At 56.0% G+C, this 24972-nt stretch overlaps 1 protein-coding gene across 1 annotated transcript in view; it reads left to right on the top strand.

Moving 5' to 3' along the window:
- The first annotated feature begins 10479 nt into the window (after positions 1-10479).
- The window catches only part of SHISAL1 (shisa like 1), an 80561-nt gene continuing 66068 nt past the window's right edge, over positions 10480-24972 (top strand). Inside the window, exon 1 of the mRNA XM_030914172.1 lies at positions 10480-10775. The gene's annotated coding sequence lies outside the window, so the exon portion shown is untranslated. The remainder of the gene's footprint in view (positions 10776-24972) is intronic.

The raw sequence follows: 24972 nt of genomic DNA, 5'->3' as shown, positions 1-24972 counted from the left end.
CTTTGGGCATCTCTGTGGCGGTTCTGGTTCATCTCGGATGTTGACTGGTGACCAGACTGCGGCTGGCAGGTGCTCACACAGGCTTGGGCCACCTGGCCAGGGCCACGGCCCCCACCCTGCCGCTCAGCCCCAGGCTGGCCTCCCCACAACTGGGAGCCTCACAAGAACAGAATTCAGACAGGCGCTGGAACCTGCCGCCAAAGCCTCTTCTTTCCCTGGGCTTTACGGAAACATGAGATTTTGCAATAACAAAGGTTGCTCCGTGAGGCCAAGCCAAACAATTTACAAGATTGGGAGAGGCTGCTCCGCGAAATCAAAGAGGCCTGGAATTCCAGCCTGGGCAATGGGGGCCTGAGCTGTTGAATCCCAGATAACCTGCCTCTCGGCGCCTGGACTAAACCAGCCAGAAGCCAATGCTGAACGGAGCCTACCAGAGCCTCCCACTGCGAGCTGGAGGGACCAGACCAGCAATGAGCACGGAGCGGGGAGGGGGAAACCAAGGCCTAGAGAGGCAGGCCTAGGATCAGCTCCCACCCTAGAGCTCTCGACTCTGTTCTTTGTTGCATTGAGGTCAAGAGTAGAGGCTTAGGGCAGGGGCTAGGGAGGGAGAGATCCAAGTTCAAATCTCGGCTGTGCCACTGCCAGCTGTGTGCCCCTGGGCAAGTCCCCTAACTTCTCTGGGCCTGTTTGATTTTGTAATCTGTTAATAGGAAATGCATAGAAGTGACTCCTAGGATGGCTGTGAAGATTCAGGCAAACCATCCGAGTGACAGTGTGAGGCACAGAGCCCCCGGTAAGTGGGGGCCCTCGTTCGACTTCAGTTAAACAGAGTGTTCTGCCAATACTCTGTGCCTGGCCCAGGAAGAGTGAGGAGAGAAGGTGCACTCCCTGTCCTCAAGGAGCTGGCAACCTGGTCAGAGAAAAAAGGTAGATCTTAATCTCAGAGGGGCCATGTGACTTGTGCAGGGCACACAGCTACAAAATTGAGGCTCCTGTCCAGCCTGGGCCGCCTTGCTCCACCCCGGGGATGTAAAATGACTGGTCTACAGAGCAGAGCCCTCACCCTAGTGCCCCAAGACACAGGCTCTGAGAAGGAGCTTCCCAGCAGTAGCACGAGCATCTGCATCAGGGTCCTCAGATTTCTGCCCAGCTCTGCCTCTCAGGCGCTGTGTGACCTCCGGCCCATGACACAACCTCTCTGAGAAGAGGGTAGCACCTGCCTGTACTCCCTGCATGGATGCAAGGCATGAGCAGGTGTGGAGGGCACTCAGTGAACTTCGGGGACTCCCACACACACCAAAGATCCTGCCTGTCGTCATTGTTGTTGCTGTTATTACTGCATTACTCTGGGGGCCTGCTGCAGGGTAGGCGGGGCTCTGTGCAAGTGAGGCTCATCGCTGGGTGCTCAGCTCCACCTGCCAACTGGCACCATCTAAATTCTCGCCGTCCCAGGCTGAGTTTCAGATGCCTGGCGGTAGGATGCAGCGAGCTGTGACAGCCGCCAGCTGCAGAGATGCCAAGCCCAGGTTAGACGCACAGCGCCGGGGAACAGGAGTGGAGTTTGCCATTCCCCCTGATGAACCTGATGCCACAGAGCTGGGTGGCAGGGCTGAGCATCTGAGCTACGGTGGGGACCTCTCACTTCCCCCTGGACAGAACCTCTGCCTTCTGTGAGCCAGCCTGGGCTGAGACCAGCCATCACTGTCCCCGATTTGCAGAGGAGGACACAGGGCAGCAGGTGGTAGCCAGTCCACCTGGTCCAGGTCCCCAGCTGCTATATGGGGTGCCAGGAGGCAAGCCCAGGACACAGCCACAAAGCCAGAGCCCGGGCCCTCATTCACCGGCCCCTCCGTCTGCCCGAGAGCCACTGTTCTAGCCTCACCTCTATCCGCAGCTCCTTGCCTGGGAAACTGTGATATTGACAGCACTGACAAATAGCACCTACCCCATCTTACGAGGTAATGCGCATCACACGCTGAGAACAGCCCGGTGCTACCTGAGCGGGGCTTATCATCAGTGATCGTCTACAGATAAGGAAACTGAGGCCAGGTACAGCCTGCATCCCTGGGGTCTCTTGTGTTTCAGCTTCGGGAAGTGAAGTTGGTGCTCCCCGATCCCCCAACCCTTCTGGCTCCGCGTCACCCCCTCACAGCTGATGTCTTCCCAGTGTGCCTGGGCTGCTCAGTGTTCCCTGACCCAGGGGCATCTCCATGCGCCCTGAGCCCTAGGACTCTGGGGGGCAGACAGGTCTGCACAGCTGCCTCTGGAGTCCAGGCATTTCCCTGGGAGCTTGGTGCATTGTGAAACTCAGCTGCCCCCAGCACACAGCAGGGCCCCCCGGCCAACCTTCTCCAAACTGATGGGGACGATGTCTTTTCTTTCCCACGTTAAATGCCAAACCATGGGGAGCCCAGACTTCATCCTGAAGGCTACCCATGGAGGGTCTGTAAGCAGAGGAATGGCAATGTCAGGGGCTGCCCCCTGGGGGAACAGTGGAGGAGGGGCTGTAAGACTCTGCACCCCATTAAAAAGGTGTTAGCACAAGTGGTTGCTGAGGCCGTGGGTTTTTCTATTGCTGCAAAACATAACAAACTGCCACAAACTTGGCCTCTTAAAACACCACCCACCTGCTGTTTCATAGTCCTGGAGGCCAGAAGTCTGTGCAGGCTCAGTGGGTTCTCCACTTAGGGTCTCACAAGGCTGACCTCAAGGTATCAGCCAGGCTGGGCCCTCACCTGGAGGCTCCTGGGCTCATCTGGAGGTGTCGGCAGAATCCAGCTCCTTGTGGCTATAGGACTGAGGTCCTGTGTCCTTGCTGGTGTTGGTTGGGGGCTCTCAGCTCCTCACCGCCTTGTCCCGAGACCCCTGCACCCCACTGCCTCATGCCCACGCCTTTCACCCTGGGTCTCTTGGGCCCCAGCTGCTGTCACCAGTCAGAGAAAATGCTCTGCTTTTAAAGGACTCATGTGACGAGGTCCTGAGCCAGATCATCTCCTCTTAAGGTCTGCTGATTAGTCACCTTCATGACACCTGCAAAGTTCCTTTCTCAGTACAGTGTAATCACAGGGGAACACTAGGGAGGAGGGTGTGGCTTAGAGGCGGGCCTGCTGCATGCACTTTGTTTGCAGACAGAAGCCCCCTCTTGCCTCCTGCCAGGCCTGGAAGAGAAACTTGTGTTTACACTTGTGACCAACAGGGAGGTGGGCAGGCCAGAGAGGAGGAGCTGGCAGACTGTGGAACCCCCAGGGATGAGATGACGGCCTTTGGCAAACCCCACTGCTGGCATCTGTATAGTGCATCTGACCTGCGAGCTTCCCGGACCCTGGCACCCAGCTCACCACTCCTTCCAAATCTGTGGGACCACAGTCAGCCACGGCACTGATGCCTGCACACAGAGCAACTACTATGTGCTCAGCCCCAAGCAGTCAAGACTCACAATACGGCAGCCACCAAGATTCAGACTCAGCTTTCGCCCCACAGCCAGCACCCTAACCAGTGGGCAGCCCTGCCTCCCTGTGACCTGTTCCTATAGCCACAGGGAAGCCATGGCTTTGCTGTGACACGAGGCTCCTGTGGTCGGTTAGGAGAGCAGGGAGCTGGGACAGGCAGCCAGCCAGCCCCACCCACTGGCAAAGGCACAAGGGCAGCAGTGACCGAGCCAGCCTCGCATCTCAGAGGAGGCCAGGGCTGGGAGGCAGAGGCCTGGCTGTTGGCCGGCTCCTCTTTCCCTCCCGGGGTCCTGGGCCGAGTCTCCCCACCTCACGGCCTCCATCTCCTCCCAGGTAAACAGGTAGAGTGAACACAATGCCCTCCAGGACCCACCAAAGTGCTTCCTCCCGCCTGGAATTGATCGATAAATAAGGAAACAAGCTCAAAGAGGCAACAACTTGCCCCTGCCTTGTCCACCCTACCCAAGGATCAGAGCAACCACCAGTCCAGGGCACTGCCCAGCTTGGCCACACCCTTGCTGGAGGACTTTGAGGGGGTAGGGTGCCTCTAAATCTCTCTGAGCCCTCGATTTTGAATTTAGGAAATGGGGGCTGGGGGATTGGAACCGCTTGGAGGAGGAAGGGGCTGGGAGTGGTCCTTGGGAGGGTGGGGGGCTGCTCCCCAAGGAAGTGGGGGAAGGTGAGGGAATATGTTGAGACCAGGGAGCAGCTGGTTCCGCCACACCAGAGCCCCCTCCCCCTGCCCGCCGCAGGGTCTTGGGCTCCAAGCACCACCCTCTCAGAAAGGAAAGAGGGTGCGATGCCTCATGTCCCCGACTCCCGATTAAATGGCTGCAATTTTGATGTGGCAGGTGATCTTCTCGGGAAGCCTGGCTTTAAATTTAGCTCCCTCCCCAGCCAGCCCTTTGAAAAGGCTGCTCTCCACCGAGGGAGAGAGCATGAGTCATCGCCAGGCCGCCCGTGAGCAGTCAAGTTTGCGGGGGAGCAGGCCTCCCGAAGGCAGAGAAATAGTAAATAGGGATGGAGGATGAAGCCACGACAGATGTGGGGCGTCGGGCGCGGCCCGGCACGCAGTAGGTGCCCAGAAATGGGGCAGGGGAATGTCTCCCAGGGCAGTCTGCATAGTCACCTGCCCATGCCTCCTCCAGTGCAGCCAGGAGCAGAGACGCAGCAGTATTTGTTGAGTGGTCCGTGGATGACAGCTTACATGCTTACATGCTCCGTCTCACTGGACTCACACAGTAGCCCCGAGCCTATGCCCTCACACCTGCCTCAGCAGACGCCCAGAGGGCAGAACGCTGAAGAGTGCTCCCCTGCCCCCAAAGATATCCGCATCCTAATCCCTGGAACCTGCCAGTGCTACCGTATAAACAGCAAGCAGGGAAAAAAGGACTTTGCAGATGGGGTTGAGCGGAGGATTTTGAGATGGGGGGATTATCCGGGATGATCCAGGTGGGCCCTAATGCGATCACAGGCATCCTTATAAGAGGGAGGCAGAGGGAGCATCTGACCCGAGGCTGTGGGAAGAGGAGCGCAGGGAGATCTGAAGATACTGCCCTCCAAGACCAGGTGATGTCGCTGCAAGCTGAGGGTGCCACCAGAGGTGGGAAGGGGCCAGGAGGGTCCTCCCCTGGAGCCTCCAGGAAGCGCGGCCCCACCCACCCCAGGATTTTGGCCCAGGGATACCCATTTGGTTTCAGACTCTGGAAATGTAAAGTTGGTGGTCATCTGACAGGGGCAGCACAGGACACGAGAGAAGTGAATAACATTGGCCATGGTCATACAGCTGGTGAGTGGCCAAGCAGAGATCCAAACCCAAATCCATTCAGTTCCAAAGTCCACACTTTTTCCTGCTCACCCCTTGGCCTCCTGAAAAAGCAGAAGAGACGTTGATGAGACCAAGTACCCACGAAGTGCCAAGCATTGATTTATTGTGGGTTAATCGACAGGACCATTGCCTGTTATGATCTTATCTCTCGTCTGATCCTCACATTGACCCTTTGAGGTCATTCCCATTATGCAGATGAGGAAACTGAGGCTCAGGGAGGCAAAGTAGTTTTGTCCAAGGTAGGGGAGCCTGTTCTAGAGAGAGAAGGTGAAGGTGCAGGGCTCTGGAAGCACTGCGGAGGGCAGCCCAGCCCAGCACATAGTGGGCCTGTCATGGGGTTTTGAGGAGGCCATGGAGTGACCACCCAGGACAGCCACCGTGGCTTGCAGGTTTGACATGGCTGGAGCTCCAGCACCTGACTGCAGAGGAGGCTGGGCAGGTGGGCTGGGCCACAGGCACAGGAAGAGGGGATGGAGTTTCATCCTGTAGGAGATGGAGTGATACAGCCTTAACATTTGTGCTGTCACCAACCCGACCTTAAGCTTCTTTGGGGCAGGGACCTTTTCTGGTCTCTGGGTATCCAGCACTGACCTGGGACAGGCACAGAGCCCCGCCCAGTGGCAGGTGAAGGGCGGTAGGGAGGGACAATGAGGGGGAGGGGCTCCACTAAATGATGACGCTTTCCACATGCCCTGAACACACCACACACACACATCACACATACACACACACACACACAGAACACACATACACCACATACAAACACTACACACACACCACACATATACACAGAAACACACACTACACACCACACAGACATACACTACACATACACACACACACCACACACAGACACAGACCATACACACATACACCATACACACCACACATACACACCACACACATAGACACACAGACCATACACACACACACCATACACACACACATACACACACAAACACCACACACACACCATGCATACACACAGAAACACACACCAAACATACCACACACAGATATACCACACATACACACAGATACACAGACACCACACTTACCATACATACACACACACCACAAATACACATATACACAAACATCACACATGCACACACACACACCACCACCACCACACATACACACAGATACACAGACACCACACTTACCATACATACACACTCACCACAAATACACATATACACAAACATCACACATGCACACACACACCACCACCACCACACATACACGTGGAAAACATGCACGAACACACCATATGGAGATTCCAGACATGCGCACCCAAAAAAGGGAGATGCCTCATTCCACCACCCCCGCATGCCAACAGCCATCACACACCCCAGCACACATAGCACACACACCGCTCATTCACACCATCCACTCACACCTCACACACACACACACCATTCACTCACACCCTTACACACACACGCACCCTCATCACTCACATCTCACACACACCCTCACCACTCACATCTCACACACACCCTCACCACTCACATCTCACACACAACCCACACCACTCACACCCTCACACACACACACACCCACCACTCACACACACAACCACACACACCATTCGCATCCTTACACATACACAGACACCACACAACCCATACACCACACACACTATTCACTCACACCTCACACACATACATACACTTGCAACCCCCACACCACTCACACTCACCCACTCATATACACACCTACACACATGCCATATCCTCACACTGCTTACACCCTCACAGACACACCACAGACCCCACACACAGTGCACACACAGCACTCACACCCTCACACACACCAGCTCATACACACACACCACATCCCCACACTGCTTACACCCTCACAGACACACCACAGACCCCACACACAGCACTCACACCCTCACACACACCAACTCACACCCTCATACACCCTACACACACCACCACACACCATTCACTCACACCTTCACACACACACACCACACACACCATGAACCACCACAAACACCACTCACACCCTCACATACACACACACACCACACACACACCACTCACACACACACACACCACACACACCTTGAGACACACACATTGACACATACCACTCACATATATCATACTCACATATCTTCACATATACACACAACACACCCCACTCACACTCTCATACACATACACATACATACACATTCACAAACACACCACACACACCACAGACCACAGACCAACCATACCACATACAATGCACACATACAACACACACAACACAATTTATACTCACATACCACACGACACACAACAGATATAACACACACACACTCTTAAACACGCATACACACACAGAACACACACAGCACACACTCTCAACAATCCTATGTATACTCATAGACATACACATCTCACACATACCACACACACCATACACTATATACAACACACAGACACACCATAAACACACATCGCACACCTCATATACAGTACCACACAGACACAACACACACAAGACACATACACCACTCACACACTCATATGCACACACATACACACAAAACACACACCACTCACACACTCTCATATACACACAGCACACACACAAAACACACACCACTCAGATTCTCTCATACACACATACACATATGCCATACACACACCCCACTCATTTAATACGCATTCACAGAGCACACATAGTACATGCACACATGAAACACCATGTACAAATCACATCACACAACACACACCACTCACACAACAAACAACACACAACACACACATACACACACTACACACCACAGACCCCATCCCAGCAACACAGGCGGCCTGCTGTGACGCCCTGACACCTCCTCCCCTCGCTCAGCCCACATCCCTCAAAGCTGAGTGTCCCTGGCGTTGAGAGCCTAAGACACAGTCCTTGCTAGGGCACAGATGACAGGCACCTCTCCAGCGTGACAGCCAAAATCAGACGGGACAGTCTGGTAGGCACCTCCCAGCCCCCCACCACCACCAGCACCCGGCACTTCCACCTGTTCCATGGCCTCTCTGGGCCTCAGTTTCCTCTGTCCCCCTCTTGGGATATTTGCCAGGTGCCAGGAGAAGTACCTCATGGGCCTCGTCTCATTTAGTCCTTGAGACACCCTGTCTGGGAGGTAGTGCTGTGACCTCTTCAGGAAAGAGAACTGACGTTCAGGGAGCTTCTGTGCCGTGCCTAAGGCCACCTGGCCAATTAGGGACAAAGTGCCGCCTTGCTACAAATCCCATGAGCCTTCCCACTGGGCAACACTGCCTGCCCCTGTGGCCAAGCAGGTGCTGCCTCCCTGAGCCCTCGCTGTGGCCCTGACCTCGCCCTGCTGGGGCATTCACGGAGGCCCCTCTGCCTCTCCCATGAGCAGGGCCCACATCAGCTCCCTTGGGGGAGATTCAGTGTCCTGCCTGGGCAGCTGCTCAAGCCAGGTCCACTGAGGACAGGAAGGCATGGACACCTGTGAGACAGGTGGGGAAATCGAGGCACTCCAACAGTGCAGGCTTCCTAGCGTGGGCGCCCCGGCACCACTCCCACTGTCCTGCTGGGTGCCTTAGGCACGAGGCTGAGCCTCCCTCTTATCCTTGAAAGGGGCCCAGGATGTGGCATCAGAAATGCCATCGGGACTCCCAGCCCCATCAACGGGTCATGTACAAGCTGTTGCCAGGCACCTGCCGCTGTCTCTGGTTCCTCCTCAGTAAGGAGAGGGTGCAGTGCTTGCCTTCGGTGCCTTCTCTTGATGTTCACCCAGGTACCTGTGAGGGGCCAAGGCTGAGGGACTGGGCCTGAAAGGTCAGGCAGACTTGGGCTTGAGCCCCGATTCTGCCCCTAGCTGACTGTGTGGCTCAGAGCAGGTGTCCTAACTTCTCTGAGTCCCAGCGCCTCTGCTGTGAAGTGGGGAGGACGCTGCTCAGCACTGTGGTGAGGAACAAATAAAGCATAAAGAATACAACAAGTATACAGGGCTTAGTCCAGTTTCTGTTGCAGTTCCATCAATGCTTAGAAAAGTGAAATGAGGGCCACCATCTCAGGAGACCCAGGTGGGAGAATCTTGGGGCCAGTCCTCCAGAGGCTCCCTTCTTCCTCCTAAAATCAATAATTGATAAAAGATCTTCGTCTCCATTCTCTCTTGGGGCCCTCGAGGAGGCTGCAACCTTCTCCCCACAAGACCTCTTTACAACCGCAGGTCTCCCGGCCGGGGACAGAGGAAGGTGGGGAAATGGGGGCTCACTGGCTTTGAGGCCACAGAAGGGCAAGCACATTCTTGTCCCACAGGTGAGGGGTGAAATGGGGGGCAGACAGGAGCTGGGGGATTGCTGGGTGGAGCGGGGAGCAGGAGCCGAGGAGGGGACCCCATGCAGTGGCCCAGGAGGGTAGGAAGTGGGGCCTTTCCCACAGGAAACCGTGGCAGAGGAGCCTGTCTCATGCGAAGGGTTCTTGGCCCAAGTTGACCGTGACCCTGATCCCCCTGGCCAGGGTCTGGCTGGCGGGAATAACGTGGCCCCCAGACAAAGCAGGTGTGTGTTAGAAGGAGATGGGAGGACTGAAGAGTAGGAAACTGGGGTGGGAAGAGGAAAGGAAAAGGGAGTGGGAAGGAAGGAGCGAAGGAGGAGGAAGGAACAAAGAGAGAAGAACGGAGAGGAAGGAAGGAAGGAGGAAGGGAGGCAGGGAGGAAGGAAACCGGGCAGGAAAGCGGGAAGAGGAAAGGGAAAAGTAGAAGGAAGGAAAAGGAGGAAGAAGGCGTGAAAGAACGACGGAAAGGAAGTAAAAAGAGAAACTGAGAAGCCACCGCAAACAGCAGGAGGGGAGAGAGAAAGAGCCACAGGGGGAGAAAAGAGACCGCGAAAGAAAAAAAATGAGAGGAGGACGCAGAGAGAGGGAGAGAGAGAAAGAGGAAGGGAGGAGAGAGGAAGGGAGAGAGAGGAGAGCGCAGGACGCGGCGGGCAGGGCGGCGGGAGCTCGGCGAGCCCGGGCGAGGGGGCAGCAGAGGGCGCGGCGCGGAGCGAGCGCCAAAGAGTGAAGTGGGCAGCGGCGGCGGCGGCGAGCGCGGGGCCCGGCGAGCATGAGCGCGGCGGCGGCGGCGGCGGCGGCGGGCGCGGCGCGGGGCTCGGGGCCGGCGGGCGGCCGGGCGGCGCGGGCCGCCGAGTAGCCGCGGGCGGCGACGGGGCATGCGGCCGGCCGCCGGACCCCGAGCCGTACGCGGAGCCGGAGCTCCAGCCTCGGCACCAGCCCCAGCCCCAGCCCCGGCCCCAGCCCCAGCTCCGCGCCGCGCCCGGCGCGCCTAGGAGCGGGCGCCTTCCGAGCGCCGATCCAGGAGCCCGGAGTCCCCGCGTCCCCGCAGCCCCCAGAAGCCGGACAACTGTTGCGGCGGCGGCGGGGGCATCGCGGGGGCGTGGGCAGCCCCCGCACCCCAGCAGGCGGCTCCCGCGGGCGCCGGCTCCCGGCTACGGAGCGAGGGACGAGCGGGCGGCGGGCACGAGGTGAGCTGCGCCCCGGGGCGGGCAGGGCGGGGGCCGCGCGGGGGAGGGGCGCGCCCGGGCCGGGGTCCGAGCGCGGCGTGGAAAGGGGCCGGGGCGGAGCTCTTGGCGGAGGAGAGTCTGGGCAAGTGGGGGGCGGGGTCTGCGGCGCGGGGCTCCGGAGAAGGGGTGAAGGGTGGGCGCACTGAGAGAGGCGGGTAAGGGTCATATGACTGGGGTCCGGGGCTCTTTAGAAAGGGGCTGGGGACGACCGGGGAAGGGTCTGGGGGCAGGAGCCCTGCGGGACAGCCGGTGTTCGGCACTGGGGTCCGCGCCGGCGCTCACCAAGGTCGGGGTCGCTGAACCTTGGAGAAGAAGGGCCGGGTTGTGAAGAGCAGTCCGGGGCGCACCGTGCCGGGACGCGGTGGCCGGGACCGGAATCCGCGTCCGAGGTGGGGACTGGCTTCCGAGAACCGAGTCGGGGAGCGCAGTGAGCTGGGAGCCCCGTGCGGGCTACACAGGGACTGAGGGCCACGCTGCGGACCCAGAGGGGCCTGGGGGTCCCAGCTGGGCAGCGCAGGGGACGGGGAGAAGGACCCCTCCCAAGTGCCTGCTCCTCGGTCCTGGTCCGCCGTGTGGCCCCCGCGGAATCGCTATTGCCTCCAGGGGCCGAATCAACATTGATCCCGCGCCCAGGTCTGGGTGGCCCCGAGGGCAGCCTCAGAAGCTCATTAGCGCCCGCGGTTGCCATGGCAACGAGACCCCAAGCGTCTCGAGGTTATATTTATTCCAATTATTATTATCATTATTAGTATTAGTATTTGTTACCCAACCAGAGGGAAAAAGAAAGGGGGAGAAAGCCAGTGCGTCCTGGCGCCTACGACTGTTACCTCTTTGGAAAGAGTCAAGAGGATATAGACGAATAAGGCCGGGTCCATTCCCCCGCTGGGTGCCCCCCACTCTTGCTAGCTGCCCCAGCCTCCCCCCGGGGCCATCGGACAGGGAAGGGGAGTTATGTAATCTGCGGGAGAGCACCTCTGGGGATGCCTCTTTGTATCTCCCCTACCTCTCTGGGCCTCCTGAGCCTGTTGTAAGTGACTGCACCTGACACTTACAGGAATCCCAGCCTAGGATGGGAAGAACACGAAGTGCCCCACACAGGGACTCTCTGGGGGTGGCCTCCAGTCCCCTCTCCAGGGCTGTATGACCTTGACCAAGGCTCCTGACGCCTCCCAGCCGGTTTCCTCATCTGGAAGACAGAATGGCAGCCATGCCCACCACCAAAGGCTGCTGTGAGCTCACTGTGAGAAACACTTGTCGGTTCCCACTGAGCGTTGGTGGCTGTGTGACCCCAGGCAGCTGTCCACATGTCTGTGGACCTCAGGTTCCTAGACTATAAAATGAGGGCCCTGCTGTAGGCGTTGTCTAAGGTGTTTTCGGTTAGTAATGTCCTGTGCATCTCGCTGCTGGGTGGCTGTGCCTGAAATACCATCAAGTTCAGCTCTGTTCAGACCCAGACTGATGAGAAGTCCCTCCCTGCATCACCCTTTGTTTCCTCACCTGAGTCTGATTGTCCAAATCTCTCTGGGAATCAGATGGTCCAGGGGTAATCGTTGGGACTTTTCACCTACGGGTAGGTTTCAGCTTCGGTGAGAAATGTCATTCGAAAGCAGAATTCAAATAACCTTCAGGTCCCAGCATCAACCAGGACAATCCCCATGCCGGTCATGGTTGCCTAGAACTGGGGGGTCGCTCCCCATGCCCTGGATCTGTGACTGCTCAGTGCAGAGCACCTCTCTGCAAGCACCCCGTCTCTCCAGAGAGGCTGTCTGCTGTGCCTATTCTGGCAAGAGATGACCAGGAAGTTCTACAACCAGGCAGCTGATTGTGGCTGGTTGCTGAATGCCCCAGGCAAGGGTTTCTGACGGTTTCTTTCTTTAATGTCATCTTCACGCTGCGTTCCTGGCTCTATCTCAGGCATCTGGGAGGTATGGACTGATGAAGAGGAGTGAGGGGAGCAGTTTCGTTTGGAGCCGCGTGCACGCGCGCACACGCGCGCGTGTGTGTCCCATTCTCGCTCTCCTGAGCCACCCAGCCTGGAGCTTATCAGGGCAGGTGGACTGGATGAGAGGGGTAGGGGGCAGGGCCAGTGCTGCTCAGTCAGACCTTTGTAAGTGACAAAGAAAGCAAGTGGGACCTGCCTAGAGTGAGACCAGCTGATGGCCACTCCCAGTTACCAGTCATCCATCCATCCATCCCTTCCCTCCCCTTCTTAAGCCAGCTCCCCTAGCCCACATGCCTGTGCTGAAGCACCTCGGCTCACCCTTGGCAGCTGTCGAGGAAGCAGAGGAGGAAGTGACCCTGGACAAGCCAGCAGAGCTGGAGGCATGCCTAGGTCAGGCCATGAGGCAGTGGGGAGCTCCCAGGGGTCGGGAAGTGCACGTGCGGGAGGCACTTGTCCTTTGGAACCTGGGAGGGGTTGGGGCCGGGGGAGCTTGGTCCAGAATGACAGGCATGAATCAACCAGAGGAAGGGGGAGGAGATGTTCTGGGCAGGGACCCTCTATGGGCAGAGATGCAGACACAGCAGGGTGGCTGAAGCCTTCTGGACCTGCAGGGCTGGGAGGTGGCTGCAGGCCTGGAGGGCTGGGGGATGGAGCTCCCCTGGAGCAGGGCCAGAGCAGGAGACAACACCACCCCCAGCTTGGGTGAGGGTTTGAATAGCAGAGTGGGGCAGGGAGGAGGGAGGGTGGCCAGGTTTGGAGCTTAGACAGCTTCTGGGTGGGCTGCCCATGGTTGAGTTGGGCAGAGGGAGAGGCAGTTTTGGCCAAGATGGTGAATCTGATTTCCAGTTTCCTAGGACAATTGGCCAAGCCCTCTCCAGCCCCACCCCAAAGGCCACACTGCAGGTGGGTTGCCTCATGCCCAGGCCCTTGGCTTCTGGGGTGGGTCGGGGGCGGTGGCATGTGGACACCAGGTCTGGCCACTTCAGCTGTCTGTGTCCACAATACAGGACTTCACCGAACAGGCTCACAGTTGCACCCCGCACAGAACTAGGATTGCACTTGGCAGTGACAGCCCAAAGGCCTGCTCCAAGCCAGGTACCATGCTAAGTGCACTCAGAACCCAGCTTCCCACTTAATCCTCATGCCAACCTTGTCAATGGCAACTGTAGATTCTGTTGTATAGATGAGGAAACTGACCCAGAGAGGCTAATAATACATAACCTCACCAGGACCAGGCTCCCAACCACTACACTATATCGCCTAGTGCGGGGTGGGGATGTAGAGGCTCCTAAGACACAGCACCAGGAGCCATGACAGGGTTGGGGCCCCATAGTCTCACTTCCTACTCATTATCCTGTTTACTTTCCCGTATTACTGACCCAGAGCCTGGCCCGCCTTATGATTAGATGAAAGCTATCACCTCCCTTCTTAGGGATGCTCTGCCTCTATTAACCCAGTCTCGGCTGCTTTAGCTTCTCCCCAGTTGACTCGTACAATAGATTCACAGGATCTTAGAGCGAATTGAGAGCCCCTTCCCCTGCTGCCCCAAGAGGGGCTTCTCTCAGCCCAGCTGCTCTTTCAGAAGTTACTGAAACAATCGTCAACACCTAAGAATAGTGGGACCTCGTTTCCTAAACACTAAACAGGCAGGGTTCTGGACATCTGAGCCAGGATGAGTGAGGAGTGTGACCCGAGGCCCTGTCCACCCTGGTTATGCCCTCCTGGGGACAATAGGGGACACCCACTTTGTAGACGCTGGTCTCACTCTGCCCAGGGCCTGGCAGGGGGGTGACCCCATCTTTTCCTCCCTCCCTTTTTGTACCCCTTCCCTCCTTCCTGCCTTCCTCCTGGGTACACATTCCTTGACCCCCAAGCATGAACCCCCTGGGGAGGTGGAGGAGACCCCAAGGTTGTTGAGACCCACTCCCGGGCAGCTTCCAGCCAACCTGTTTAATGAATGACTCTATGAATAAATCATTCTCTAGCCGGGGCCCCCACTCCCCACAAGCCCAGGATTTCTTGTTCAGCACCTCAGGACACAGTACCTCTGAAAGTGCCAGACCAGGCCCAGGCAGGGTCTCTGGCGTATGCGCACGTGTGTGTGTGTGTGTGTGTGTGTGTGCACACCCCACTCTCCACAGCCCTCAAGGGGGTGGGCAGGGCGGTAGACAAAGACAGTGCCAGCAGCAGGCCTGAGCCTCGTGCGCTGTGCTGTGATGGGGAGAGGCCCCAGGAGCTGCTGGTGGAGGGGGTTGAAGCTGATCTGCTTCCCCATATTCAGATGGGGACACTGAGGCTGAGAGAGGGCTGGGACTGCACTCAAGGTCACACAGTAAACTGGGGATTCTTGAGGGCCAAGGATGCTCAAGCCTATATTGCAGACACGGTGGACATTGTCTAGAGGCCTCGAGGAGCTTTGGGGAGTCGGGGCGGTGTGGGACAGTACAGACATTTCCTAGATGACGAAATTTGCCCTGAAACCCCCCGAGGCACTCCTTTTAGGAAAAGGCTTCAGAATCTCTCCGTGCCTGGCCATCCACAGAAGCAGAAGCTGAGATGAAATGTAAATGCCTCTAGTCCTATATTTTCCGACGTCAACCTGAATGGGGCATTTATATCGACAGCCCATGCCCCCCAGCCTGCTCTCCCTCCCCTCCCATCTGGGGCACATGCTCCAGTCACCACCCATCTGCCCGCACGCACACCTACCCCAGCAGATGTGTGCAAACGCTCCTTCCAGAAATTAAGAAATAATGCATGAGTTTCCCAAATTACACCCATTTAACACTGAATTAAGTTCTGGAACCTCTTAACAGAGCCCTGGGAGGGAAAAATTTTTTTGTTCACACTTCCCTGGAAAATGAGACAAACCGTGATCTTTGAAAACCCAGCTACATAATCTGATTATTCCTCCCTGGCAAGCCTCAGAGAGGTGCCCAGCAGAGGGAGGGGACGGCCGGCTCTGCCGCTGCGGAGAGATTTGCATTGGGAAATTGGGCTGGGAAAGTTTGTCTCCCGTGCCAGATTCCAAAGCTCCTCGTTGTTGCCTGATGGGCTCAAAATAAAGTGCCGTTTTCTTAGATATTGGCACAAATTAAAAATAAAGGCAAATTCCTTCCATAATCCAGCGCGAGAATTTCCTCTGAGGCTCCCAGAGCTTGTCACGGAAACGATGGTGATTTGCTTTCACTTTGGGTTCCTTTCCTTTGTCGGGAGAATTGTACGTGAGCAGCTGGATTTACAGACCAAAAGAGATGCATTTAGCGTTCATTCATTCCACATTTCTGGAACGCCTACCGAGTTCTGGACAGGGTGCCAGGCCCAGGGGGCGAGGAGGGGCGATTTGAAACAGGGTCCTTCCCTGGTGAGTTTTGTAACGTGTTTGTCACAGGGAGGGGCAGGAGAACTAAAGAAAAACCAGCCTCTGAGAGGGGTCAGGGAGGGCTTCCTGGTAGAAGTAACTTTCAGCTTGGGTCTTGAAAGGTGCGTAGGAGAAGGCAGAGGGGCATTTGAGGAGGAGGAGTGGCTTGAGGAAGGTCTCAGTGTGGGTCTCACACGGATGTGGCTTCTCGTTATGAAGGTTCCTTTGTGACAACCTGGCTGGACATGTGGCTTTTTACAAAGCCCTTTCATATCCATTATTTTCCACTGCCCTCGGGTAGCCCAAGGCAGGCCAAGTTTCCCTAAAGGAGAGAGCTGAGCCCAGAAGCCCAAGGTGGCCAGAGTCACAGCCAGGCAGGGCTCTGAAACCCAAGGCCCTGGATCTCATGGGCTCTGTGTGGGTGGAGAGCAAATAGAGTAAGTTATTCTATCGAAATTCTAAAACTTAAAGAACCACATACATGAATTCCAAAGTCTAGAAAGGCCCCTTTCTCCCTCCACGGGAGCCGAACTCCCTGGCTGCAAGAGGGGCTGGGCTTCAGGACCTGGGTCCTGGCGATGCCCATGCTGGGGCTGCCAGCTCTGAGCCTCGGTCTCTGCGTCCAGAAAATGTGCTGATGGAGCCTCTCTCTGCCCATTTGCAGGAAGTCTGGCATCATCCCAAGCCCCAGAAGGCCCAGGTTCAGCCTTCAGCTCAGTGAGAGTCCAGCAGGGTCTTTTTTTCTTTGGAAACGGAGTCTCTCTCTGTCACCCAGGCTGGAGTGCAGTTGCTCAATCTTGGCTCACTGCAACCTCCACCTCCTGGGTTCAAGTGATTCTCTTGCTTCAGCCTCCCCAGTAGTAGCTGGGATGACAGGCGCGCACCACCATGCCCAGCTATTTTTTGTCTTTTTAGTAGAGATGGGGTTTCGCCATGTTGGCCAGGCTGATCTCGAACTCCTGACCTCAGATGACCCACCCACCTTGGCCTCCCAAAGTGCTGGGATTACAGACGTGGGCCACTGTGCCCAGCCCTCCAGCAGGGCCTTTGCTGTTTAAATTGTTCAGGCTTCTGGGAGCCAGGCTGGGATGTGGCAGTGTAGCACCAGCTGGGTGCAACTGCTTGGAATCTGATCCCTAGGACAGAAAGTCCTTTGGGGAATGAGCCACGCAGCTGAGATGAGCCCCATCGTCAGGACAACGGGCCAGAGGGAGGCTCCGGGTGCTGATCCCTGGCAGGCTGCCTGCTTCCCTAAGAGCAGCCTGGAATTCCCGAGGCTATGCTGGGGTTCTGCCCAGACAAGTCTCCTCGCTGCTTGCTCCTTACTTTGTGACCTTGGGCAAGTTATATAACCCCTGGAGCCTCAGTTCCCTTACCTGCAAAATGGGTTATTGTGAGACCAGATAAGAAAAATTCATACAAAGGGCTTAGTTAGCACAGTGTGGATTCAATACCTTGTCCACCTCTGTATTCTCACTTTGATACTGTTACCAGCTTTGTGTTACTGTGTTAACATGGTTGCAGCCCTTCCATGAAGCAGGCAGGCAGGAACCAAGTCTGCTCATCCCCAGACCCCTAGAGTAGGGACTGCCATGCCTGTGGCTGTTGAATGAATGAGAAAATGAATCAGGTGAGCAGTTAGACCAGTGGCGGTGTTGCCTACCCAGCGCCATGGCAACCGCAGACCACGCAGGTGGGAGCCAGCTTTGGAGCCTGGGTTCCAATCTAGCCCCATCTCTTACTAGTGACCAGTGGGGGCTGCATATTTCCCTCTGAGCCTCAGCATCCTCATTTTCAACATAGGGCTAATAATGATGATAATAACCTGAGTGACTTGAGAGGATTTGAGGCAGAGATTGTAACATTTGGGACAGCTGGGTTAGTTACATCGATAACCGTTACGTTTTATCCCTAAGCTCTGGAGGGGCAGTAAGAGTTCAAATCCCAGTCTCCACTCCTCCTGGCTGTGTGGCCTTGGACAGATTACATCACCTCTCTGAGCCTGTTTTCTCATCTAAAAATTGAGATGATATCCACCTCTTCAGGATTTAAATGAGTTATTGCAAGGAATGTGTTTGGTGCAGATGGGCATATAGTAAGTGCTCAGTAAATATAACTGGTATTATTATCACCACTGCTACATTTAAAAACAGAAACACCCAGGAGGCACAGAAGTGGTGAAGGGTCAGAGAGCCTCTCTCTGGAAGGGTGGAGGCTGCCTTGTTCCTAGTTTAGCTTGATAGTATCAAGCCCAGGTTTGGCATGCTTTGGACAGGTTTCTGGGAATGAAGTGATGATGGATGGATGGATGGATGGATGGATGGATGGATGGATGGATGGTGGGTAGATTAATGCATAGATGGATGAATGGGTGGATAGATAGATGAATGGGTAGAGGGATGGATGAATGGGTGGATAGATAGATGAATGGGTAGAGGGATGGATGAATGGGTGGGTGAGGTGGGTGGATGGATGAATGGATGGATGGATGGATGGATGGATGGTGGGTGGGTGGGTGGATGGATGGATGGATGGATGGATGGATGGTGGGTGGGTGGATGGATGGATGGATGGATGGATGGATGGTGGGTGGATGGATGCATGGATGGGTGGGTGAGGTGGATGGATGGATGGATGGATGGATGGATGGATGGATGGACGGACGGATGGGTGGATGGATGGATGGACACATAAATGAATTAGTGAATGAACAAAACTAAGATCAGGACAGCCAAGGAAGAGGCTGAAGTTTGGGGGCAGAGGCTTCCCTTTGAGGATGCGAGCAACAAAGTGGGATACGTTGTGTAGCTGGACATGATCTCTCTTTGCTGCATGAATCTTTGTTAACTGGGGATGGTGGCCTGAGTCTGGGAGCCCAGGCTGCTTGTTATCCCTCACAATTTGGTTCTGAAGCTGAACAGAGCTGAGTTCAGGCTGTGACTCCCTCAGCTTCAGCATAGGCAAGTTCCTGCCGCTCTGAACCTCTGTTTCCCCCTCCATAATGCAGGGAGAGGACTGGCTTGCAAAGATAACACACTTGAAGGTGGTTTGCAACCTGTAAAGTCAAACTGAAAGTCAAGGGAGGTGTTTGGGCTCCACGCAGTGGGTGACAGGGAGCAGAGGGTGGATTTGGAGCTGGTGGAGCTCATGAAACATCAGCCTGGGCACTCTCTGGTCCCCTCCTGAGGAGACCTGAGGTACAGGGTCGGGGAAGGGGTAGAGGAGGCACTTGGGGCAGTGAGGAAGCACCTCCAACTCATGGACAGAACCAGGCCCAGGGATGGGAATGCTCTGCCCAAGGCCCTTGGAGCCCCAACCTGATGGGGAGACCCTAACCTGCTCACCACAACCTTATCCTGGGCACTTTGCCAACATCACCTTGTTTAATTCTCGTAACTTTCCGTGAGCAGGGACAGGTTGTTATTCTCACTAGGGGCTCAGAGAGGCAAAGTGAGTTCCCCAAGGGCACAGAGCCACTACGTTGCAAAGCCAGGATTTGGACCTGGTGGCTTCTGTTCTTTCTACTGGGGAGGCTGAATGCACTTTGTGGTCAGGAGGGGTGCTGGTGTGGGAACTCAGGGTCACCACACTCCTGTGCCCACCCCTCACCACAGTGTGGCTTTGCCCAGCCTCCTGCCTCCTGTCTGCCTCGGTTTCCTTCTCTGTAAAATGTGTTCACAGCAGACCCTCCTGCAGGAGTCTGAACCCAGGAGGAACTGTGCAGAGTGCTCCGATGGGCCCACCCTCTCCACTCCTTGGCTGTTCTTTGACTCCTCTTTGGGGAGGAGAGACACCCAGGGAAGGTGTGGGGCCTGCAGGAGCCACAGAGGAGCCGCACTGGGGTTGCTCCTGCTTCCCTGCATCTTAACAACCAGGGGCTGGTTTCCGCTGTCTGCTGCTTCCTCAGAAGGGGGTGGGTGCAGGCAGGCATGGGCAGGCCACTTGTCCCGTGCATGTCATGGGTTTATTCATTCCTGAGATAGTACGCAGGGCCTGTCCTCACAGGCTTACAGTCTGCAGGGACTCGTGGACACAGTCACCTGTTCTGGCTCCAGACTCAAGCCCTTTGTAAAATAATGCACAGGTGTGGGTGATGACAGAGGATGGGGAGCAATTCTGCTGGTAGGAAAGGGGCTGAGCATCAAGGGGGCCTTCCCAGAGGAGGCGGCATCCAAGGAGATGGAGTCTAAGATGACCAGGTTGATGAGCAAGGGGAACAGCGACATTTGAGGCAGAGGGAACCATGCATCTAGAGCCTAGGAAATGAGTCTGGGAGACTTCTGGGAGCTCTGAGTGGCTGTTCTGTGGCACTTGTGGAAAGCTGAGTAGAAGCCAAGGCTGGAGGACTCTGGTCACAGCGGGGTGGGTGGCTGGATGGATGCATGGATGGATGCATGGGTAGATGGATGGATGAATGGGTGGGTGAGGTGTGTGGATGGATGGGTGGGTGGATGGATGGATGGATGGATGGATGAATGGGTGGGTGGGTGGGTGGATGGATGGATGGATGGATGGATGAATGGGTGGGTGAGGTGGGTGGGTGGATGAATGGGTGGATGGATGGGTGGGTGGGTGGATGGATGGGTGGGTGGGTGGGTGGATGGATGAATGGGTGGGTGGGTGGATGGATGGATGGATGGATGAATGGGTGGGTGAGGTGGGTGGGTGGATGGATGGATGGATGGATGGATGAATGGGTGGGTGAGGTGGGTGGATGGATGAATGGGTGGATGGATGGGTGGGTGGGTGGGTGGGTGGGTGGATGAATGGGTGGGTGGGTGGGTGGATGGATGGATGGATGGATGGATGGATGAATGGGTGGATGGAGGGTGGGTGGGTGGGTGGATGGATGGATGGATGAATGGGTGGATGGATGGGTGGGTGGGTGGATGGATGAATGGGTGGGTGGGTGGATGGATGGATGGATGGATGGATGGATGGATGGATAAATGGGTGGATGGACGGATGGGTGGATGGATGGATGGATGGATGAATGGGTGGATGAATGGGTGGGTGAGGTGGGTGGGTGGATGAATGGGTGGGTGAGGTGGGTGGATGGATGGATGAATGGGTGGATGGGTGGGTGGGTGGGTGGATGGATGGATGAATGGGTGGATGGGTGGGTGGGTGGGTGGATGAATGGGTGGTTGAGGTGGGTGGATGGATGAATGGGTGGATGGATGGGTGGATGGGTAGGTGGGTGGATGGATGGATGGATGGATGGATGGATGGATGGATAGATGGATGAATGGGTGGATGAATGGGTGGATGAGGTGTGTGGATGGATGAATGGGTGGGTGGGTGGATGGATGGGTGAGTGAGGTGGGTGGATGGATGAATGGGTGGATGGACAGGTGGATGGGTGGGTGGATGTATGGATGGGTGGATGGATGAATGGGTAGGTGAGGTGGATGGATGGATGAATTGGTGGATGGATGGGTGGGTGGATGAATGGGTAGATGGATGGATGAATGGGTGGGTGAGGTGGGTGGATGGGTGAATGGATGGATGGATGGATGGATGGATGGATGGATGGATGAAAGGGTAGGTGAGGTGGGTGAATGGATGGATGGATGGATGGATGGATGGATGGATGCATGAATGGGTGGGTGAGGTGGGTGGATGGATGAATGGATGAATGGGTGGATGTGTGGGTGGATGGATGGATGGATGGCTGAATGGGTAGGTGAGGTGGGTGGATGGATGAATGGGTGGATGGATGGATGAGTGGGTGAGGTGGGTGGATAGGTGGGTGGGTGGGTGGATGGATGGATGGATGGATGGATGGATGAATGGATGGATGGGTGGGTGAGTGGGTAAGTGACAGGGGCATTAGTTACTGGATTGCTGGTGAGTTACTGGGTTTTGACATTACCCTGTGGACCTGGATGGCAACTGTGTGGCTGGAGCACTGCCACTCTCACTGCTGTGCCTGGGGCAGACATTGCTACCATTAGACATTGCTAATCCACCATCATGGCGGGACCCTGGATGCCTGCAGTCCCCCGGCAGCCCCAGGCCCATCAGTGTCCGAGACGACGCCTGTTTGTCTTGCTGCTGGGAATCATGGGGACGATGATACCCCTTCCCAGTTGCTTGTGACTTGACTGAGCCCCAAACCCAAAGCACTTTCTCTGTGGGAGAAGAGGGTGGGCTGTGGCCGGCCTCTGGTGGGACTCCACTGCCCCACAGTGCTGGCTAGTTCAGCTCTTCCTGCAAAAGCAAAGCCTTCCCCTCCAGGGATGAGCTCTACCAGGGCCTCCCTGGGCATGAGTACCACCTGGGAGTGCAGCCCTTCCTCCATCACCTGCAGGTCCACAGGCCAGGGGTCGAGCCCCGGACAGCCTGGACATCAACTGGAGCCGGGCCAAAGAGAGGGTCATGGGGGAGGGCGGGGTCCTGGCAGAATCTTAGGCAGGACTAGGAAAAGATCAGGAGACATCTCTCCTGAAATTCAAACAATTGGACAATCTGTTCTGGATCGATTTAGAAGCACTGGAGTGGAAAAAAATTAGAAAATATAGTGTGAAAGCTATTTTCTCTCCCTCTAAGCTCACTTGGGCAGAGGAATGAGCTGGAGTTTATTTGTGGACTGTCCAAGGCCCTGACCAGGGCCTCGCACCTCCTCCCTGCCCCCTGCTCCACTGCCTGGTCCACTTATCACCAATGCCTGCTGCCTCCTCCTCCATGACCAGTTCTGAGCTGGCAATAGGGGGTCTCAGAGAGGGAGCATCCCTGTTGGTTCCAGGAACCAACAGCATATAGGAACTCAGACATGGACATGGCTAAGATTGGATGTTTGTGTTCAACAGGCACCCTGAGGGAGGTCTTTCTGTCCCTCTCTCCCACACTGCCAGACAAGGCCTCTCCATGCCAAGGTTGAGGTGTCTCTGCCTAGTTCATTCCTATACCCCCAGGGTCCAGGCCATAGAATCAGGGCTGGCACATCGTAGGTGCTCAGTAAAAGTTTCTTGCCTAAATGATGGAAGAAAGGAAGGGAGGGGGGAAGGAAGGAAGAAAGGAAACTGAGGGTTTAAATGAAGTGACATAGTCTGTTAGAGATGGAGGTGGGATTGGAATCAGATCCATTACCCTCAAGACCTGATTTCCCCCCACCCCCGCCGCCCATCACTGGGGCCAGGAGCTAGGTCTGAGACATTTAGGGGCCTCCCACACCGACGACCCCTTTCTTCCCCGGCACAGTGCATCTCACTCCTCCTAACACAACTCCTACATTTAATCTTTCACGACTTGAGCCAAATGCTGATTGTTTTAAAATAAGCATGTTCAGTGTGAGGCCAGACCGGAGTGGTGGGAAGGGCAGGAGAGCTGAAAGCCAGAGCCTTCCTTCCACATGGTCTCAATTGTCCCCGAAGGGAGCAACTCCCTCTCCACTGTGGTGTGGGGAGCTTCTGAGGCTGGAGGAGTTCGCCCAGGGGTAGGGTCTGCCAGGACATTGTGAGTGTGGGGACATCTGGCACTGGTGGGAAATGGGACCAGTGAATCCCAGAATGGTCTCTTCTGTTTTTCCCCTATCACTGGGAGAGGGGGCTGTTCCCAGTAATGGAGAAGTGGTTTCATTTTAGGGACTTGCAGCTCCCTCCTCTTTCCCCTTCATCCCCAAGGGCCAAGGCCAAGAGCCCGAGTCCTACAAAGAACTTGGGCTTGAAAACTCAACCAGCTCAGGTCCAAGTCCCAGAATCTCAGCAGCTGTGTGATCTTCAGCAGGCAACGCAACCTTTCCGAGGCTTAGTTTTCTCATCTGCAGGCTTGGGCAGTAGCCCCTCCTTTTCTGAACGTTGGAGGAGACGATACTTGTGAAACACCCAGGATAGTGCTGAACACATTGGAGGTGCCCAAGGAATGGCCTTTTCCTCCTGTCTGCACCTCATGGGAGGCCAAGGCTTATACACGGTTTCACTCTTACTTTGGTTCTGCCTCTGTGGCCTGGAGTCTTCATGGGCTACTGCCCTGGGCAGGTTCCCTGGCTGACAATGAGAGGTGAAGCCACAGTACAAGGGGACCCTTTCAGCCCCAAGTGTCTGAGCTCCCATCCTTAGCCACGTTGAGGACTTGTGGGTGGTGCCAGGTATGGCCAGCGCTGCAGCCTGGAGGGAGCTCCGTGTTGGGAAGTCAGAGATCTGGGTGCCAGTTCCAAGTCTGCCACATATGAGCTGTGTGACCCTCTGGGAGTGACAGCCTCTCCAAGTCTCTGTGTCCTCACCTGAGAGTCATGAACAGCCCTTACCTGCCTCTCAGGGTCACCGTGCTGCTCACCTAAAAGAACCTATGTGACAGCATTGAGCAGGCCCCGACCTGAGGAGAGGATGGGAGGGAAAAGGGCAGGCCTGGTGACTGACCCCTCCTAACCACCTAGCACGGGCTCCGAGTTTCACATATGTCATCTCATTTAATCCTCACACCACCCAAGTAAAGAGGCTTAGCACCCTACTTCACAGGTAAAGAGAGAGCCTAAGTCATATGTCCAGGATCACAGGGCCAGCTGGGTTCCCTCCCCGAGGCCAGCCTGCATGTTCTGTCCTCCCTCTGGCCATGGCTTTGGCCACCGTCCTCCAGGCCTGAGCCCAGCACCCGCCTGCCCCTGGAATTCTGCACTTGCCATCCCGGTCCCGATTGCTTTCCTGTTGACAAAACGCTTTCATAAATACTTTTTGATGTTACCTCTCCATTCCCCAGAAATTTTTGAGCTAACACTCCCCCAAAGCAGCAGCACACTAATTAGACTTCCATAATACCGTTTACCCAGATGTCGACCGATGCTACGTAATTTAGCAGTTTTCTCCCCGTTATAAGGGACGTTCCTTTTTGGAAAGCAGGAGGCCTTCTCTTGAAGG

This window comes from Rhinopithecus roxellana, chromosome 13 (genome assembly GCF_007565055.1).
Source record: "Rhinopithecus roxellana isolate Shanxi Qingling chromosome 13, ASM756505v1, whole genome shotgun sequence".
Classification (NCBI taxonomy): domain Eukaryota; kingdom Metazoa; phylum Chordata; class Mammalia; order Primates; family Cercopithecidae; genus Rhinopithecus; species Rhinopithecus roxellana.
Note: the sequence above shows the minus strand (reverse complement) of the source record. Positions and strands in the feature narration are given on the sequence as shown.